Raw genomic sequence first — 19,542 nt, forward strand, 5'->3', positions numbered from 1 at the left:
CCTTGATGAAAACCTGCTCCAGAGTGCTCAGGACCTCAGACTGGGGCGAAGGTTCACCTTCCAACAGGACAACGACCCTAAACACACAGCCAAGACAATGCAGGAGTGGTTTCGAGACAAGTCTCTGAATGTCCTTGAGTGGCCCAGCCAGAGCCCGGAATTGAACCCGATCGAACATCTCTGGAGAGACCTGAAAATAGCTGTGCAGCGACGCTCCCCATCCAACCTGACAGAGCTTGAGAGGATCTGCAGAGAAGAATGGGAGAAACTCCCCAAATACAGGTGTGCCAAGCTTGTAGCGTCATACCCAAGAAGACTCGAGGCTGTAATCGCTGCCAAAGGTGCTTCAACAAAGTACTGAGTAAAGGGTCTGAATATTTATGTAAATGTGATATTTCCGTTTTTTTTTTTTTTTATACATTTGCAAAGAATTCTAAAAACCTGTTTTTGCTTTGTCATTATGGGGTATTGTGTGTAGATTGATGAGGGGGAAAAACAATTTATTCCATTTTAGAATAATGCTGTAAAGTAACAAAATGTGGAAAAAGTCAAGGGGTCTGAAAACTTTCCGAATGCACTGTATATACCTAGCTGTGTGTTATATATCTCTCCCCTCCAGGGGGCGCTGCAGAAGTTATGGTACAGTCTGACTACTTTCCGAATCATGACAACTCTGATGTAAACAGGACGTTTCGGTAGGCTCCGATTTAATAAATACAGATAATTTGTTCATTGGACATGGTCGGATATTTTTTTGTTGATTAAATTAATTATGCGAGAAATGGCGGTGGAAACGCCCTTATGCGCAAATATTGATATAAAATCCATCACATCGAAGTAAACTTGGAGTCACATGATGATATGACGTGTGGTCCTCCCACTACAACTCCGGAAAGCATGCAGTTTCTTAGGCTACAGATGAAATAACTTACGATAAACTTCACAGGGTGGGGAAAGTGCACGGTGATCTTGATGCGCCTTTCCAATAAATATCGAGGGTCTGATTCTGGTGACATGATGATCGATGCTTGATTGCCATTTGACAAATAAAAATATCCTCGCTCTTATCCATATTAACCTCATTGTGTAGACTAGGCTTCCCGCACAGCCTTGAGCTGTTGGCTGGAGTGCACGTTAGGGTGACCACATTTTAAATACCCAAATGCGGGACAACAGGATGATTTTGCGGGACATTCGCGGGACAGTGTAACCTACATGAATAAAAACATCCCCTCGAAGAGCAATACAAATGTAAATGACGTCATGATTTCTCAAAGTTTGTACCGACAGATATGGAATGTCATTATAGAATATGCATTAAATGCATCCTCCAATTGCAAAGTCTGCCTATTGTCTCAATACAATTTTTAATGTTTAATACCTTCAAACACCAAATTAGGCATTCCTAACTCAAAAATAGCCTATGGCATCATCACTGTCAATCGTGAATGATAATTTTTCACGTTTTACCAGTGAAATGTCCAAACTGCGTCTGCACTCTGCATGCCAATCATTTGATCTCAATCAGTTTCGTGGGAATAGCCTATGCATTTAGATCTTCTTGAATTACTGTTTCCTGAGCAAATTATAGCAGATGGTGTTAATAAACTATATAGCCTATTGCTCCGGTGTGCTCCGGCATCACTACACCCCTGCAGTCTGTTGCACCGACCGCGCAATTGAAGCGTAGCCTACTCATGATGCAGAAACCAGAAAATCTGAAAATCTCGTAATATTTAGCCAAGGAAACATTTCTGGTCGGTCTCAGGGAATGTAAAACAGTTAGGATGGGAGTCTTTTAAAACGGGAGTGAAGTAGCAGCAAATATGTTGAATGAGCAACTAATGAGAATGGAGATCCTCACAAGTTTGACGAAATTACCTTAGCCTATATTTTACAGTCTAATAGGCCTACCGCTATGTACTAACGTTTGTTGCTCTTCATCTGAAGCACGCTTATTGTAAGTAGTTTGGAGGCCTGTGTCACGCCCTGATCTAGAGAACTCTTGTTGGTTGGGTCAGGGTGTGAGTTTCAGTTTGAGATCTATGTGATCATATTCTATGTTGGAGATCTAGTATGTGTATTTCTATGTTTGGCCGGGTGTGATTCCCAATCAGAGGCAGCTGTCGCTCGTTGTCTCTGATTGGGGATCATCCTTAGGTAGCCTGGTTGCCTCCCTTAGTTGTGGGATCTTGTGTGTGTTCCTGTTCGGCTTGTTGTGTGTAGGACTTCACGTTTTCATGTTATTTTGTCAAGTGTTTATTCGTCTTAATAAACATGTACGCATACCACGCTGCACCTTGGTCTGACCCGTCTCTCTACGAACGTGACAGAATATCCCCACCACCAACGGACCAAGCAGCGTGGCCAGGAGGAGCAAACACCCTGGACACAGGTGGGGAAGACATTTTGGACATGGGAGGAGATTTTCACTGGAAAAGGACCCTGGGCGAAGGTAGAAGCCCGGGTAGAAGAGGATCAACGGCGACATCAACGGTGCCGGCCGAAGAGGAAGCCTGAGAGGCAGCCCCAATAAAACAATGTTTTGGGGGGGGCTAAAGGGGGGGTCGGAGATCGAGAGAGAAGAGCCCCGACCAGTGCACCCGTGGGGGTTCCAGGTGGAGTCCCTACAACCATGGGAGCAGGTATTTGGAGCAGTTTTACACAGAGGAGTCGGAGGAAGACGACGACGATGAATTTCTGATCCCTCACTCGTGGGGGCTCCCGGAGGAGTCCTCACTGGAGGGGGATTGGCGGTGGAGAGAGAAGGACTGGAACAGTTGTGGATCTCCAACGCCAGTTCCCAGTCCGGCACGACCCGTGCCTACTCCTCGCACCAAGCCAGTGGTGCGTGTTCCCAGTCCGGCACGACCCGTGCCTGCTCCCCGCACCAAGCCAGTGGTGCGTGTTCCCAGTCCGGCACGACCCGTGCCTGCTCCCCGCACCAAGCCAGTGGTGCGTGTTCCCAGTCCGGCACGACCCGTGCCTGCTCCCCGCACCAAGCCAGTGGTGCGTGTTCCCAGTCCGGCACGACCCGTGCCTGGACAGAAACGCGGACCTAAAATGGAGTCAGCGGGTACAGTCGGTCCGACGGTCCCCTGCAGGGAGCACTTTAGCGTGTCGGTTCCCAGTCTGGGGCCGGCAACCAGCCCAACTACAGGGCTGGAATTTTCCTCTGCGTCGGTGCCCAGGCTGGGCACGGCATTTAGTCCTGCTCCAGAGATGGGGATGGATACGGGTCAGGTCAGCTGCTCCACTCCGGAGCCAGAGTAGTCCGCTCCACCGGTGCCAAGTCCAGCTCCGGTCAGCGGCTCCACTCCGGAGCCAGAGCAGTCCGCTCCACCGGTGCCCAGTCCAGCTCCGGTCAGCGGCTCCACTCCGGAGCCAGAGCAGTCCGCTCCACCGGTGCCAAGTCCAGCTCCGGTCAGCGGCTCCACTCCGGAGCCAGAGCAGTCCGCTCCACCGGTGCCAAGTCCAGCTCCGGTCAGCGGCTCCACTCCAGGCCCAGACGTCAGCCCCTCTCCAGGATCAGGGCCTCTCAACAACGATTGTAGTGTTTAACATCACCAGTAGGTAGGCTACCACATCCTTATTTCATAAGCCAAGGTGACAGCAAGAGACAGGTTGGAATGCATGATTGAAATACGGGACAAATCTACCTTTTTTTCCTAAATTGGTGGTATTTGACTTTGTTAATAAATTGCGGGACTTGATTGTTTGGTTTTGCGGGACAAAGGGCCTAAATGCAATCTGGGACATGTGGGCACCCACACGCACGTGCTGAAACCAGAGTAGGAACCTTTGCTATTTAAACACAACAGTTAGTTTTGTCACAATCGGTAGAGTTGAAAATGTGACGGAAACACATTGAACTTCAGATTTTTATTCAGTACATGAAAACGTAAGCGAAAAAGAACATTTTCCTGGGCACTAGATCATCGGGCACTGATTTATTTATTTTTTAATCTGCAACAAGTTAGTTTGGTGGAAACAACACTGGTGGGAAAATGCGCATATTTTCTTTATGCAGTTTTTACAATATTAGCATGAAAATCTGTCGCCAATCGGATGGAAACCTAGATACTGACTATACATATCGCACTGTATCTGCTGGCTAGCTAGAGTACGTATGTCAAGACCAGAGTAGGGACATTCGCTATTTAACGCAACAGTTTGTGTGGCAACACTATCTGTTGAGTTGAAAATGTGATGGAAACACATAGAACTTTAGATTATTTTTTTTCAGTACATGGAAACTTGAGCAAAAATGTAGCTTGCACTACGTCATCACACACTGATTTCACAAAAAAGGTCAATTTGGTGCAAACACCACTGGTGGGGACCGAAAATGCGCATATTTTATTTATTCGGATTCTAGAGTATTCACATAGATGTAGGAAGTAGACTGAACAAAAATATAAATGCAACATGTAAAGTGTTTGTCTCGTGTTTCATGAGCTGAAATAAAAGATCCCAGAAATGTTCCATATGCACAAAAAGCTTATTTCTCTCAGATGTGGTGCACAAATGTGTTTACATCCCTGTTAGTGAGCATTTCTCCTTTGCCAAGATAATCCATCCACCTGACAGGTGTGGCATATCAAGAAGCTGATTAAACAGCATCATCATTACACAGGTGCACCTTGTGCTGGGGACAATAAAAGGCCACAGATGTTTCAAGTTTTGAGGGAGTGTGCAATTGGCATGCTGACTGCAGGAATGTCCACCAGAGCTGTTGCCAGAGAATGTTATGTTCATATCTCTACCATAAGCAACCTTCAACGTCGTTTTAGAGAATTTGGCAGTATGTCCAACCGGCCTCACAACCGCAGACCACATGTATGGCGTTGTGTGGGCGAGCGGTTTGCTGATGTCAACATTGTGAACAGAGTGCCCCATGGTGGCGGTGGGGTTATGGTATGGGCAGGCATAAGCATTTTATTGATGGCAATTTGAATGCACAGAGATACCGTGACGAGATCCTGAGGCCCATTGTCGTGCCATTCATCCGCCGCCATCACCTCATGTTTCAGCATGATAATGCACGGCCCCATGTCGCAACGATCTGTACACAATTCCTGGAAGCTGAAAATGTCCCAGTTCTTCCATGGCCTGCATACTCACCAGACATGTCACCCATTGAGCATATTTGGGATGCTCTGGATCGATTTGTACGACAGCATGTTCCAGTTCCCGCCAATATCCATGCAACTTTCCACAGCCATTGAAGAGGAGTGGGACAACATTCCACAGGCCACAATCAACAGCTTGATCAACTCTATGCGAAGGAGATGTGTCGCGCTGCATGAGAAAAATGGCGGTCACACCAGATACTGACTGGTTTTCTGATCCACGCCCCTACCTTTTTCTTAAGGTATCTGTGACCAACCGATGCATATCTGTATTCCCAGTCATGTGAAATCCATAGATGAATAAAATATTTTCAGTTTACTGATTTCCTTATATGAACTGTAAATCAGTCAAATCATTGAAATTGTTGCATGTTGCGTTTATTTTTGTGGGGGTCATGGGAAAACGTTTTGCCAGTGCTGAAGATGTCTGCTAATACAGGACTATTAAAGGCCCAGTGCACAACTTTTGTATAAATATATTTTTTTTAATTATTCTGATTTTTCAGGGGGTTATGAGTATTTGCATTTCCACCCAAAAAAATGCAATTTGAATGTTCATAGCGGAGTGAAAATGCTGCTTAATTTTAGCAGTGTTCTAATAAATATATTTTAGATTAGTTTCACTTACTAGCTTAGATACATACAGTGCCTTGCAAAAGTATTCATCCCCCTTGGCGTTTTTCCTATTTTGTTGCATTACAACCTGTGATTTAAATTGATCTTTATTTGGATTTCATGTAATGGACATACACAAAATAGTCCAAATTGTTGAATTGAAATGAAAAAACTAACTTGTTTCCAAAAATTCTAATAAATAAATAACGGAAAAGTGGTGCGTGCATATGTATTCACCCACTTTGCTATGAAGCCCCTAAATAAGATCTGGTGCAAACAATTACCTTCAGAAGTCACATATTTAGTTAAATCAAGTCCACCTGTGTTCAATCTAAGTGTCACATGATCTCAGTATATGTAAACCTGTTCTGAAAGGCCCTAGAGTCTGCAACACCACTAAGCAAGGGGCACCACCAAGCAAGCCGCACCATGAAGACCCAAGGAGCTCTGCAAACAGGTCAGGGACAAAGTTATGGAGAAGTACAGATCAGGGTTGGGTTATAAAAAAATATCCGAAACTTTGTGGTCCTCTGTAGCTCAGCTGGTAGAGCACGGCGCTTGTAACGCCAAGGTAGTGGGTTCGATCCCCGGGACCACCCATACACAAAAAAAAATGTATGCACGCATGACTGTAAGTCGCTTTGGATAAAAGTGTCTGCTAAATGGCATATTATATTATATATTGAGCATCCTATGGAGCACCATTAAATAAAAAAAATAAAAAAATGTGTTAAACAAATCTAAATATATTTTAGATTCTTCAAAGTAGCCACCCTTTGCCTTGATGACAGCTTTGCACACTCTTGGCATTCTCTCAAACAGCTTAATTTGTTTAACACTTTTTTTGGTTACTACATGATTTCATATGTGTTATTGTGTTATACAATGTAGAAAATAGTAAAAATAAAGAAAAACCCTTGAATGAGTAGGTGTGTCCAAACTTTTGACTGGTACTGTATGTTTCAGTAAGATTTTTTTTTTTTTTAGCATTTATAGCAATGGTTATCAACTGTACTGCAGGGATGGAATGTAAATCGCAGAAAATTGAGGTTGTGGTGGCAGCTGCAGAGAGGTATTTTGGTGTTCGAGACTTGACGACAGGGTGTGTTAAGTGGTGGTGTCCCATCATTTTAGGCTGTTGGCCTAAATAGATTTAAATAGTGGAGAATGGTGTGTTTTTGTGAGTGTAGTGTTAGATGGTAGGGTATTTGTTTTAAAAAATGTTTTCAAGGAACGTGTACGGGAGTTATACTCCAGTCTAGTAGGTGGAGGTAATGCAACATGTATTGGATGGCAGCCGCCGTTAAACCTCACCGAAGAAGAAATCCTTGGTTGCTGGAAGCGGGACTGAGGGAGACTCCAAGCAGTTCTGGGAATAGCCGGCCGGCAACCGTCCAGCACTAAGGAAAGGCACGTACATCCCTCGACTTTGACAGATGAAAAACTGAGAATAACGTTAAGATTAGTTGTTTCGTTTCGTTAGCTAGACAAAAGTTTTTTTTTTTTAATACTACGGACCAGGCCCGAGTAATATCGGATGTGGTGAGTTCTGCATACTTATGTCGCCAAATGCTAACTACAGTAACGTTAGTTAGCTACCGAACTTGGTGATTTAGCCAGTTCTGAAAATGTCGTTGGAATTTGATTTCGCCCCCCTCAAGTTGCTTTAGCTAGCTAGCTACTTGCTAACAACTACGCAAGTCAAAGTATCAATGTTTTTTAACCGGTCAGTTAACTACTTGTCCAAAATTACCACCAAGAAAATGTCGACACATGTGGTACTTGAGCGATAGTGGCGGACAGTCCTTTATCTGGATAACCAGCTAGTTAGCTATCGTCTGATAACTAACGTTAGCTCTTAGCTACCTAACTGATTTATTTATAACGTAATTTGCAAATCACTGGCACAAGCAAACAACTGATCCAGTTAGCTAACTAGCTAGCTACCTAACATGATTGAAGTAGGTTAGCTGGTGCTGCGTCGTCGGCTTTGTTAGGGCATGGATTGAGGGGCAGCGTTAGCTAGCTAGCCATGTGACATGTCATTACAACGCTTGCTCACTAACTCTCAATGCAACATTATGGAAACATTCACAAGTCGCGTCTGCACGGAGAATATGTTGTACCCTTGCAGAAGAGAAGGTTTGTTTGGTGATGATTCTCTCTAATAACATAACGGAATCAATTGGCTTTTTTTGTTGCTGCGACAGAGATCCGAACCACTTGCCCCGGCCTCTTTCACTCTGCACCCGAGAAGAAGCGGGGCCCACTTGGGCCTTTGTGATTTGCCAAGCACCCCTCCCCCAACACCCATTCACCTCAATTCTCCCAAGAATGCTGACCCCCCCCTAACCCCAAAATGTGGCAGAGCAGTTCCATATCATTCACTTGGCTTGTGAGCCGTCTATTCCAGCAGGCTATTGTTTGCATTATTTGTGGGAGCATGTAGAAAAAATCTGGATTATACAGAAACCAAGTTCTGTCTCAGCTCCTTTTTGACCTAGTGATGTGATCTTTAACAAGCATGCACATCACTGCACCCATACCACAGATGGAAGGAGCCAGATCTCATGATGTTTAAAGGGTAGGTAGCATAAACGTAGCCACATCTAACATATGTATTTGCGTTAGTATACGCATCAAAAGTCCCAATGCAAAGTTACACCTAATATTTCTATTTTGAGTTATTACATAAAACCGATCAGAATTTCGAAGAATGCCGAAGTCATGCCAGAAAATGTTTTTGCGGGGTGTGATTTAATATGGAGGACCTGGCAAGCCAGCCTATTTACTATAATGTGAACTCCAATAGAAATGTAGGATCATAAAAATCCTGGAAAAGTCAAGGAATTTGAAGTGTTTTCCATGCCCTGAAAAGTTCTGGGAAATGATAAAATCTGAAAAGTTTAGCAAAAGTCAATGAAATGAATTCATTTCTGTTAATGTCATTTATTTATGCACTTTTACAATATTTTATAAATCAAATAAAAATCACCATATCAGCCAGGATGGGAATGACACTAGTGCGTCTGTGTTTGGGAGCATCACCTGCATGTGTGAGACAGTGGGCCGTTGCTCAAGGAGCGAGGCAATATTAGGGCCGTTGCTCATGGAGAGAGGCAATATTAGGGCCGTTGCTCGAGGAGCGAGGCAATATTAGGGCCGTTGCTCGAGGAGCGAGGCAATATTAGGGCCGTTGCTCGAGGAGCGAGGCAATATTAGGGCCGTTGCTCGAGGAGCGAGGCAATATTAGGGCCGTTGCTCGAGGAGCGAGGCAATATTAGGGCCGTTGCTCGAGGAGCGAGGCAATATTAGGGCCGTTGCTCGAGGAGCGAGGCAATATTAGGGCCGTTGCTCGAGGAGCGAGGCAATATTAGGGCCGTTGCTCGAGGAGCGAGGCAATATTAGGGCCGTTGCTCGAGGAGCGAGGCAATATTAGGGCCGTTGCTCGAGGAGCGAGGCAATATTAGGGCCGTTGCTCGAGGAGCGTCTCAAATAGCCGCCTGTCCCTTTTTTTAATGGCCGGGCAACAGCACACATTTCAGCAAATAAACGCCTGTTTCAAATAAACGACAGGTCTAAAATAATTGTTTACGAGGTTTGATTTGTTACATTAAATAATTCAGTAATGACTTGAAAAGATTATGGCAATCATCCATTTTTATCGGCAGTAAGAAACTGCTAGCCATTGGCTGCTAACAGCAGAGAACTGCTAGCTAAGAACCCTAGAAATGGTCTGATCGCCCCCTATTGGCGAAAGAACTGCCGAAAATGCACAGTCAAATACGTTTATTTTTTTATGGAGGCATACTAAGACAAAAGAAACGTGACAGTGTGTAAATGATAACACATTAGTGCAATAAATTATGAACGTATTAAAATGCTGGAAGTGAATGCTGGAATTAAACAATGAACTATGCACGGTAGTAAAAGCCTGTCTCTAATAAGCTCCTGTTGTGTTCAGTGATTTTAAGCAAATAAACGCCTGGGCTATTCATTGAAGTTTTACGGTATGCAGTTATCTTAGCCGCCTAAAGTTAATTATTTTAGCCTGCTAGCTAGCCTAGCTAGCCAACCACCATGGTTGACCATAGCTGAGTAGTAAGCCAGAGAACAAAACCAACTAGTCTAGCACAGGCAGGAACCCACAGAACACATACAAAAAAAGCCATCAAAATATGAGTCAACAATAAGACTGCGATTGGAGGAAGGCTCCGGGCAGATGGAAATGATCACAACCGTAATCAGTCTGCTACTGTAGCATGCTAGTACTAAGCCAAGGTGGAAGAAGTCTGGTGGCCTACTTCATGGAGATCATGCGGCCCCCACGTGTGGGGAATCTGGTTAGTTCTTTACATCACACTTACTCGTGATTGGTGGATTGTAGCTCACCACTGCTAGAATGGCTAGTAGCTAATGTAAGCCAGCTCGAGCTAGCTAACGCAGAGTAGATTCTCCATATGACGTTGAGAAAAAGTGCATTGTGGGTAGTTTAGAAGATATCTGGAAATACATTTAAAATATGTAAAAACCCCAAACATAACTGTTTGTAGGTATAGGTAACCAGATCGTGACTAAAACTGTTTCTAAGTCTTTGAACTCACTGTTACTTCGGTGAGTAGAAACTTGTGCGTTCTACCATTTTAAAAAAAATATGAAGCTTCCGTTTAGAACTTCTCACCAGCACATATGGTGATGAGGAAGTCCAGTGGCGGGAAGTGGGAGGGGTTGGAGCTAGATGAAACTTGGAAGACATTCTGCTCATTTTCTCATTGATAAAACATTCCATCTCAATAGTTTTCTGTTTCCAAACCTAAAATATGTTATGGACAGCTGTGTTGGTATTGTACTTCAAACTACAGTATGTGTAGGCAGGTTGCTTAGGATTCAAACCTTCTCAAACAGCCTAATTCATACTCTTAGAAGGTGCTTCCACGATAATGTGATTTGTACCTCGTACGAGGTGAAGTATTGGATTCTTCACACACCACAGTAAGACATTATCATATTACACTACCTTTTCATGCTTTTTTATTTTATTAAATGAAAGCAAGCTTTGCGTTATACTTAGAAGACCATCAGGCTTAATAAATAAATACAATTATAAATGACAATACATGTCATCAAAATAAATGGTAATAACATCCGTTTTGGTTAGGAGGTGTTGTGTTGGACACAGTAGGTCAGAGATAGAGCCTGGCTGCATTCCTGGTTTATGGAGCTGTTATCTTACCTGTGTAATATTGACATAAGCTCAGAACCACTTGTGTTTCAAACATGGTCCTGTTTTATCATTACTGTGCTGATCAGTGGACAGGTCATTACCTCTGTCAAAATAATATGTAGCTTAAAGTTATGTTTTTACTTGTATTTCTTTTTGAAATAAAGATGGTGACTCAACAATAATACACATTTACAATAGGCCTATATACAGTGGGGGAAAAAAGTATTTAGTCAGCCACCAATTGTGCAAGTTCTCCCACTTAAAAAGATGAGAGAGGCCTGTAATTTTCATCATAGGTACACGTCAACTATGACAGACGAAATGAGAAAGAAAAATCCAGAAAATCACATTGTAGGATTTTTAATGAATTTATTTGCAAATTATGGTGGAAAATAAGTATTTAGTCACCTACAAAAAGCAAGATTTCTGGCTCTCACAGACCTGTAACTTCTTCTTTAAGAGGCTCCTCTGTCCTCCACTCGTTACCTGTATTAATGGCACCTGTTTGAACTAGTTATCAGTATAAAAGACACCTGTCCACAACCTCAAACAGTCACACTCCTAACTCCACTATGGCCAAGACCAAAGAGCTGTCAAAGGACACCAGAAACAAAATTGTAGACCTGCACCAGGCTGGGAAGACTGAATCTGCAATAGGTAAGCAGCTTGGTTTGAAGAAATCAACTGTGGGAGCAATTATTAGGAAATGGAAGACATACAAGACCACTGATAATCTCCCTCGATCTGGGGCTCCACGCAAGATCTCACCCCGTGGGGTCAAAATGATCACAAGAACGGTGAGCAAAAATCCCAGAACCACACAGGGGGACCTAGTGAATGACCTGCAGAGAGCTGGGACCAAAGTAACAAAGCCTACCATCAGTAACACACTACGCCGCCAGGGACTCAAATCCTGCAGTGCAAGACGTGTCCCCCTGCTTAAGCCAGTACATGTCCAGGCCCGTCTGAAGTTTGCTAGAGTGCATTTGGATGATCCAGAAGAGGATTGGGAGAATGTCAGATGGTCAGATGAAACCAAAATAGAACTTTTTGGTAAAAACTCAACTCGTCGTGTTTGGAGGACAAAGAATGCTGAGTTGCATCCAAAGAACACCATACCTACTGTGAAGCATGGGGGTGGAAACATCATGCTTTGGGGCTGTTTTTCTGCAAAGGGACCAGGAAGACTGATCCGTGTAAAGGAAAGAATGAATGGGGCCATGTATCGTGAGATTTTGAGTGAAAACCTCCTTCCATCAGCAAGGGCATTGAAGATGAAACGTGGCTGGGTCTTTCAGCATGACAATGATCCCAAACACACCGCCCGGGCAACGAAGGAGTGGCTTCGTAAGAAGCATTTCAAGGTCCTGGAGTGGCCTAGCCAGTCTCCAGATCTCAACCCCATAGAAAATCTTTGGAGGGAGTTGAAAGTCCGTGTTGCCCAGCGACAGCCCCAAAACATCACTGCTCTAGAGGAGATCTGCATGGAGGAATGGGCCAAAATACCAGCAACAGTGTGTGAAAACCTTGTGAAGACTTACAGAAAACGTTTGACCTGTGTCATTGCCAACAAAGGGTATATAACAAAGTATTGAGAAACTTTTGTTATTGACCAAATACTTATTTTCCACCATAATTTGCAAATAAATTCATAAAAAATCCTACAATGTGATTTTCTGGAGAGAAAAAAATTCTCATTTTGTCTGTCATAGTTGACGTGTACCTATGATGAAAATTACAGGCCTCTCTCATCGTTTTAAGTGGGAGAACTTGCACAATTGGTGGCTGACTAAATACTTTTTTCCCCACTGTATATATAAAAATGCAAAACAGCCAAATGAGAGAGACACTACATGACCAAAAGTATGTGGACACCTGCTTGTTGAACATCTCATTCCAAAACATGGATATTAATATGGAGTTGGCCCCCCCTTTGCTGCTATAACAGCCTCCACTCTTCTGGGAAGGCTTTCCACTAGATGTTGGAACATTGCTGCGGGGACTTGCTTCCATTCAGCCACAAGAGCATTAGTGAGGTTGGGCACTGATGTTGGGTGATTAGGCCTGCCTCGCAGTCGGTGTTCCAATTCATCGCAAAGGTGTTCGATGGGGTTGAGGTCAGGTCTCTGTGCAGGCCAGTCAAGTTCTTCCACACTGATCTCGACAAACCATTTCTGTACGGACCTTGCTTTGTCATGCTGAAACAGCAAAGGGCCTTCCCCAAACTGTTGCCGCATAATTGGAAGCACAGAATTGTCTAGAAGGTCATTGTATGCTGTAGCGTTAAGATTTCCCTTCACTGGAACTAAGGGCCCTAACCCGAACCATGAAAAACAGCCCCAGACCATTATTCCTCCTCCATCAAACTTTACAGTTGGCACTATGCATTGGGGCAGGTAGTGTTCTCCTGGCATCCGCCACACCCAGATTCATCACTCCAGAGAACACGTTTCCACTGCTCCAGAGTCCAATGGTGGCAAGCTTTACACCACTCCAGCCGACGCTTGGCATTGCGCATGGTGATTCTAGGCTTGTGTGCGGCTGCTCGGCCATGGAAACCCATTTCATGAAGCTCCCGACTAACAATTCTTGTGCTGACGTTTCTTCCAGAGGCAGTTTGTAACTTGTGAGTGTTGCAGATTTTTACCTGCTTCAGCACTCAGCGGTCCCGTTCTGTGAGCTTGTGTGGCCTACCACTTCGTGGCTGAGCCGTTGTTGCTCCCAGACGTTTCCACTTCACAATAATGGCACTTACAGTTGACCGGGGCAGCAGGGCCGAAATTTGATTGACTTGTTGGAAAGGTGGCATCCTATGTCACTGAGCTCTTCAGTAAGGCCATTCTACTGCCAATGTTTGTCTATGGAGGTTGCATGGCTGTGTGCTCGATTCTATACAACTGACAGCAACGGTGTGGCTGAAATAGCCGAATCCACTAATTTGAAGGGGTGTCCACATACTGTTGTGGATATGTGTGTGTATATATGTGTGTATTTACATTTTACATTTACGTCATTTAGCAGACGCTCTTATCCAGAGCGACTTACAGTTAGTGAGTGCATAAATTTTTCATACTGGCCCCCCATGGGAAACGAACCCACAACCCTGGCATTGCAAGCGCCATGCTCTACCAACTGTGTGTGTGTGTGTGTGTGTATATTTCCATGATTCTAACAGTTCACCCAAGTGTTTTGATCAAAATCCCAAGTCAAATCGCAATTGCAACATTTGGTTAAAAATAAGGCCTATATTCTTTCCAATATCGTACAGCCCAACGTGGAAATGATCTCATGAGTGCAGAAAACGATTTTGGGTTGAAGTTGAATTGAAAACTATAAAACTATCAGAGGGAGAAAGAGCCCTTGGCGTTTCGGTTTGGGGAAGCTTACAACTTACCCTCCCTTTTCTACTGATCTGCATGCCAGCTATCATTGTCATATGTAGATTTTTGTGAAACAGTTTCATTTCAATAATACCGTTTTCGTTTCTCAATCATTGTCATAAAAAAATCTTAATTAAAATGAGGATCTAAAAGTAAAAATGAAACGAATGTGAGAGCCTCTGGCCCAGCGTCGTCCATGGTAGGGGAGGGAATGGCCGGCAGGGATGTAGATCAGTTGGTAGAGCATGGCGTTTGCCACGCCAGGGTTGTGGGTTCGATTCCCACGCGGGCCAGTATGAAAAAAATTAAAAATAATGTATGCACTCACTTAACTCTAAGTCGCTCTGGATAAGAGCGTCTGCTAAATGACTCAAATATGATCAGATGGCGGCTAAAGAAAAGTGCGGCAGGTAGCCTAGTGGTTAAGAGCGTTGGTCCAGTAACCGAAAGCTTGCTGATTTGACTCACCGAGCTGACTAGGTGAAACATCTGCCGATGTGCCCTTGAGCAAGGCACTTAACCCTAATTTGCTCCTATAAATCGCTCTGGGTGAGTGTCTGCTCAATGACTAAAATGAAATGATAAAATGAGAAATTAGTGCATGGAATTCAGAGATGCCCTATAGGCCAATGCAGCAGTAGGTAGGGGTTAAAGTTCTCCTTCACTGTGATGGATTTCCGTCATTGATTCTGGAGAGGTCGTTTTTGAGATCAGTGTAGGTCCTCTCAAACAGCGGTGTGTAGCCTACCGTAGCTCAGTGCTTTCGCTCGGGACAGGCAGCTGTTTTTGCGTAAGGAAAAAGTATTCCGGTTATTTGTTTCCATATGGGTTCAACAGATCAAAACATTTTGCTCTTTCGTGGGGGAGATATTTTTCAAATACTCTGGGGAACTTTTATAATTTGCATTGGATGTTAAAAAAACGGACTTCGTTGACCTACTGTGTGAGGTGAAGGAAAAAATGACTGAAGCTTATTAGTGGTGAGTTAAGACCATCAGAAATATAAATAATATAAATAAATAAATAAATTGGTCATTTAGCAGACGCTCTTATCCAGAGCGACTTACAGGAGCAATTAGGGTTAAGTGCCTTGCTCAAGGGTGGTCCTCTGTAGCTCAGCTGGTAGAGCACGGCGCTTGTAACGCCAAGGTAGTGGGTTCGATCCCCGGGACCACCCATACACAAAAATGTATGCACGCATGACTGTAAGTCGCTTTGGATAAAAGCGTCTGCTAAATGGCATATTATTATTATTATTATAAGGGCACATCGACAGGTTTTTCACCTAGTCGGCTCGGGGATTAGAACCAGCGACCTTTCGGTTACTGGCACAACGCTCTTAACCACTAAGCTAACTGCCGCCCCAGATGGGACTTTCCTAAATTTGCGCGCACCATGCCAGGTACCTCCTATGCTCCCTCAACATTATCAGGACAGAGAAACATGCTCAGTCATTGCTCACACAGTACACTCCAAACAAAAGACAATGAAAACATTGACTAAACTCCTAAAATTAGGGTTATTAAATAAACCAAAACTTGTTTCTCACAAGTGTAGCAGGTTGTGAACTCTGCAAACAATGTTTCCACTCCGAGAATGGTAAATGACTGTAATTAACACATGCATTAATAGAAATTAATGTAACCACATGAAGGGGCTTAACAGTACATTTACTACTGCTAACCTATGTAACCTACTGCTAACCTAATGTAACCTACTGCTAACCTATGTAACCTACTGCTAACCTATGTAACCTACTGCTAACCTATGTAACCTACTGCTAACCTATGTAACCTACTGCTAACCTATGTAACCTACTGCTAACCTATGTAACCTACTGCTAACCTATGTAACCTACTGCTAACCTATGTAACCTACTGCTAACCTATGTAGCCTACTGCTAACCTATGTAACCTACTGCTAACCTATGTAACCTACTGCTAACCTATGTAACCTACTGCTAACCTATGTAACCTACTGCTAACCTATGTAACCTACTGCTAACCTATGTAGCCTACTGCTAACCTATGTAACCTACTGCTAACCTATGTAACCTACTGCTAACCTATGTAATGGGGAATTGATACATAATAAATAAGCAATGGGAAAACAATTCACACAATGAATGCGCAAGAATTGGCGGGAGACTGCCCTCCCCTTGGCGGGAGACTGCCCTCCCCTTGGCGGGAGACTGCCCTCCCCTTGGCGGGAGACTGCCCTCCCCTTGTCTCAACATTTTAAAATTATACTCGAGACACATCTTCACGTATATTTTAGATGCTTTTCACTGATGGCCGCATCTCAATAATCAGCTAGGCCTATCGCCATGCAACACTGCCCAAACTGCTAGCCAGCTAGGCCTATCGCCATGCAACACTGCCCAAACTGCTAGCCAGCTAGGCCTGTCGCCATGCAACACTGCCCAAACTGCTAGCCAGCTAGGCCTATCGCCATGCAACACTGCCCAAACTGCTAGCCAGCTAGGCCTATCGCCATGCAACACTGCCCAAACTGCTAGCCAGCTAGGCCTGTCGCCATGCAACACTGCCCAAACTGCTAGCCAGCTAGGCCTGTCGCCATGCAACACTGCCCAAACTGCTAGCCAGCTAGGCCTGTCGCCATGCAACACTGCCCAAACTGCTAGCCAGCTAGGCCTATCGCCATGCAACACTGCCCAAACTGCTAGCCAGCTAGGCCTGTCGCCATGCAACACTGCCCAAACTGCTAGCCAGCTAGGCCTATCGCCATGCAACACTGCCCAAACTGCTAGCCAGCTAGGCCTGTCGCCATGCAACACTGCCCAAACTGCTAGCCAGCTAGGCCTATCGCCATGCAACACTGCCCAAACTGCTAGCCAGCTAGGCCTATCGCCATGCAACACTGCCCAAACTGCTAGCCAGCTAGGCCTGTCGCCATGCAACACTGCCCAAACTGCTAGCCAGCTAGGCCTGTCGCCATGCAACACTGCCCAAACTGCTAGCCAGCTAGGCCTGTCGCCATGCAACACTGCCCAAACTGCTAGCCAGCTAGGCCTATCGCCATGCAACACTGCCCAAACTGCTAGCCAGCTAGGCCTATCGCCATGCAACACTGCCCAAACTGCTAGCCAGCTAGGCCTGTCGCCATGCAACACTGCCCAAACTGCTAGCCAGCTAGGCCTGTCGCCATGCAACACTGCCCAAACTGCTAGCCAGCTAGGCCTATCGCCATGCAACACTGCCCAAACTGCTAGCCAGCTAGGCCTGTCGCCATGCAACACTGCCCAAACTGCTAGCCAGCTAGGCCTGTCGCCATGCAACACTGCCCAAACTGCTAGCCAGCTAGGCCTATCGCCATGCAACACTGCCCAAACTGCTAGCCAGCTAGGCCTATCGCCATGCAACACTGCCCAAACTGCTAGCCAGCTAGGCCTGTCGCCATGCAACACTGCCCAAACTGCTAGCCAGCTAGGCCTGTCGCCATGCAACACTGCCCAAACTGCTAGCCAGCTAGGCCTGTCGCCATGCAACACTGCCCAAACTGCTAGCCAGCTAGGCCTGTCGCCATGCAACACTGCCCAAACTGCTAGCCAGCTAGGCCTATCGCCATGCAACACTGCCCAAACTGCTACCCAGCTAGGCCTGTCGCCATGCAACACTGCCCAAACTGCTAGCCAGCTAGGCCTATCGCCATGCAACACTGCCCAAACTGCTACCCAGCTAGGCCTGTCGCCATGCAACACTGCCCAAACTGCTAGCCAGCTAGGCCTATCGCCATGCAACACTGCCCAAACTGCTACCCAGCTAGGCCTGTCGCCATGCAACACTGCCCAAACTGCTAGCCAGCTAAGCCTATCGCCATGCAACACTGCCCAAACTGCTAGCTTCCCTAATAGGTATAGGCCTACTAGCTTGTGATTTGAAACAATCCACAGCTATTAAAAAAAAATATATATCTAATGGTACTCTGTGGCTAAGTCAAGCTCTCTGGTAAAGTATTTTGAATGGTTTTATTTATGTTCTGTATAGACAGGAGTAATTGTATAAATTATTTAAATGTACTTCCCTAGCCTATTGGGCGCACCGCCTATGAAAGACTTCATCATTTGCCATTTCTCTCCTGTCACACTGGTTTTAATATCAACTTTATTTCATTGTCCAGAAGCCAAAGGCACAACCCTAGTCATATTAGCAACCCATCCTAGTCATATTAGCATCCCATCCTAGTCATATTAGCATCCCATCCTAGTCATATTAGCAACCCATCCTAGTCATATTAGCAACCCATCCTAGTCATATTAGCAACCCATCCTAGTCATATTAGCATCCCATCCTAGTCATATTAGCAACCCCATCCTAGTCATATTAGCATCCCATCCCAGTCATATTAGCAACCCCATCCTAGTCATATTAGCATCCCATCCTAGTCATATTAGCATCCCATCCTAGTCATATTAGCAACCCATCCTAGTCATATTAGCAACCCATCCTAGTCATATTAGCAACCCATCCTAGTCATATTAGCATCCAATCCTAGTCATATTAGCATCCCATCCTAGTCATATTAGCATCCAATCCTAGTCATATTAGCAACCCATCCTAGTCATATTAGCAACCCATCCTAGTCATATTAGCATCCAATCCTAGTCATATTAGCATCCCATCCTAGTCATATTAGCATCCAATCCTAGTCATATTAGCAACCCATCCTAGTCATATTAGCAACCCATCCTAGTCATATTAGCATCCCATCCTAGTCATATTAGCATCCCATCCTAGTCATATTAGCAACCCATCCTAGTCATATTAGCAACCCATCCTAGTCATATTAGCATCCCATCCTAGTCATATTAGCATCCCATCCTAGTCATATTAGCATCCCATCCTAGTCATATTAGCAACCCATCCTAGTCATATTAGCAACCCATCCTAGTTGTTTCATCTTTAGATTTCCCGTCTTTCTACATTTCTAACAGAGAAGTTCATCTCTGTCACATATGGAACCGCTCTCATCAGGTGCGCTGTTTAGAATGGTGTTTTCCCGGCAATTGCATTTTGGCAAATGTTTGAAAATGACATTTTATTACCTGCTTCATTAAAGGAGTTGCATGTTCTGTTAATATTAATTACCATAATCTAAATGTGATTTCTGTCATTCTGGGCACCGTGGGTGGACGCCTTTTTAATGGGTTACGCACCCAATGCATATGGGT

General features: G+C 44.6%; 1 protein-coding gene across 1 annotated transcript in view; it reads left to right on the forward strand.

The window, feature by feature from the left end:
- The first annotated feature begins 7,105 nt into the window (after positions 1-7,105).
- The window catches only part of LOC311124011 (ubiquitin-like modifier-activating enzyme 1), a 90,398-nt gene continuing 77,961 nt past the window's right edge, over positions 7,106-19,542 (forward strand). The window contains exon 1 of the mRNA XM_084198232.1: positions 7,106-7,289. The gene's annotated coding sequence lies outside the window, so the exon portion shown is untranslated. The remainder of the gene's footprint in view (positions 7,290-19,542) is intronic.

Source organism: Coregonus lavaretus, assembly GCF_964263955.1.
Source record: "Coregonus lavaretus genome assembly, contig: HAP1_SCAFFOLD_622, whole genome shotgun sequence".
NCBI lineage: Eukaryota > Metazoa > Chordata > Actinopteri > Salmoniformes > Salmonidae > Coregonus > Coregonus lavaretus.